General features: G+C 30.6%; 1 long non-coding RNA gene across 1 annotated transcript; it reads right to left on the bottom strand.

Moving 5' to 3' along the window:
• Nucleotides 1–292: 292 nt before the first annotated feature.
• LOC121982693 lies at nucleotides 293–2150 on the bottom strand. The gene is made up of 6 exons (XR_006112192.1): nucleotides 1903–2150; nucleotides 1724–1806; nucleotides 1543–1608; nucleotides 1326–1384; nucleotides 494–539; nucleotides 293–352 (listed from the first exon to the last, which is right to left on the bottom strand). It is a non-coding gene; the product is annotated as an uncharacterized LOC121982693 (long non-coding RNA).
• Nucleotides 2151–2428: the final 278 nt, after the last annotated feature.

Here is a 2428-nt window from a genome sequence, read left to right as displayed (position 1 = left end):
CATCATTTTATAACCATTATTTTATTTAAATAATATATCTACAAAATATCATTGATCAAATTTCATTAAAGTACCAAACATCATCATCCAAACATCATTAAAGTACCAAACATCAACATCCAAACATCATAAAAGTTTACAAAACTAAATAGTACCCATAACAATATATCACACATATATATGAAGTCCAAAATATCTTGTTTTGTTAGATCAAATCTTCTCTACCTGTGCATCTTCTAAACACCCTGTGCATCTTCTAAACACCATATCGAGAACTGGAGTCTTTTCTGCTTTCTCCTCCCTCCTAGCTTTTCTTTTCTTCTCCTTTCTAGGTATGGTCATTATCTTTTCCCTGAGGTAAATAGCATATGATTGCAAGTTAAATCATTTCCCAGGAGTAAATGGCATAAAGATGATGATGACAAAGACGCTGTACACAATTGAATATGATAACAATACTTCTTTCTAGGCACAAACTAAAATTACTGCATACCTCAATTTCAGTTCAAGTTATCTACAAAATATCATTGATCAAGAACCTACAATCCAAACATCATTAAAGTACCAAACATCAGCATCCAAACATAGAAGTTTACAAAACTAAATAGTACCCATAACAATATATCACACATATATATGCCAAAGTATCTTGTTTTGTTGGATCAAATCTTCTCTACTTGTGCATCTTCTAAACACCCTTTTACTTCATGTGAAAATAAAAATCATATGATTTTAATCCAATTCAACAACAACAAGTCTAGCTAGTCTCCAGTAATATAGAGCTTTAGAGTTTGTAAAGTATATAACAAAAACTGGCTAACAAGGTTTGTTATTTTTTTTCATTGTGATATACTCTAAATTAAAAGAAACATTAAAAATCTACTTGCATAACATTTTAAGTAGCTATCCCCACAATTCTATTTGTTGGCAGTCAGTACATTATGGCGACCACTTGTTGCAATGAACTTTGTAAATGAAGCAATGTTTACTCCTAAGCAGCATCGTGGATTACAATACATGACATTAAGTTACTGTAATATCAACACAAATTAGTATTAGATTGTTGACCTCACTTGCCATTAGGAATATATATAGACATGGTACTTTACTGCACCACATAGAAACATCAAAGGTTGACACAAAAAAAGGTACACATAAGGTAAAAAATATGCCTGAAAGAAAATACAAGATTCTTACTGCACTAATATTTGCTAAAATCTAAATGAATCCATATATATATTATTTTTCCAGGCAATGAATAGAGGAACCAACACGTAGATAAAGTATCAATTAATACTGAATGTTGTTGAAAGCCAAGTACATACCTCTCCTCTTCCAAGCACTGATGAATTGCATGAGCACAGCGAAGGCTTCCAGAATAAACCTAAATCATGAGTTCCAAAAAGAAGATATCATGTTTCTATACCTGGCATACATCATTTGTATAATTTCTTGTAGTATTAAAAGAAGTAATTAAGAAACCAAACTTATCACGTGTGCTCCTTTAATCAATGGAAAATATTTTGAATTGCAAAAACTTACTTGTATGAGCGAAGGCTTTGATTTCCCAACAATAGAAATGAACTTTGGTCATATCACTCAGCATACCTAATTGCAATCATAAAAGTTGCTAATCAATTCTTCTACATATCATATCACTCAGCATACCTAACTGCAATCATAAAAGTTGCTAATCAATTCTTTTACATAAAGGCTTACACACCTCATATGCACATGCTGACATTTTTGCATCAGTAGAACAATGAACATACCAAGTGAAGATGAATTAATAATTGGGAGTTCGATCTCTGAGAAATGGATGAATTATTACTGACATGCTAAAGTTAAAGACGGGATACTTGTCAACAACATATCATTCTATATTGGGTAAAAAAAACATACCATACTAGTAACTAAAACTTGAAATTCTCCAACAAGAAAGGATTCAGAGTGTTCATCAATGCCAAAAAGGTCATAATCTCTCTTCCATAAAGCATTTGTCAAAAGTTCAAATGCATAACGAATCTATAAAAGGAAAATATACATAACCATGATAGCAAGGTACTAGACGGATTAAAGAACATGATAACACCTTCCATCCATGCATGTGTTGATACATGACTTTCAAAAATCCAATTATGAAACATTTTCGCTGTTTAGAAATTGAATAGCTGAGAAGAAAAATAACATTGTATTTGAATCTTAACACACACCAACAATCTCATCTGTGGATTTAATGTAGAATCAGATTAGGCTGGGATATAAGGATAACAATAGTGTAGGTTAAGTAAGAAGAACTATTAGCCACTTCCCTATCTTGTGCTATATATATATATATATATATATATATATTCCCTATCTTGTGCTATATATATATATATATATATATATATATATATATATATATATATATATATATATATATATG

The sequence above is a fragment of the Zingiber officinale genome, chromosome 5A, assembly GCF_018446385.1.
Source record: "Zingiber officinale cultivar Zhangliang chromosome 5A, Zo_v1.1, whole genome shotgun sequence".
Taxonomy (NCBI): Eukaryota; Viridiplantae; Streptophyta; class Magnoliopsida; order Zingiberales; family Zingiberaceae; genus Zingiber; species Zingiber officinale.
This window is presented reverse-complemented; position numbering and strand designations above follow the sequence as displayed.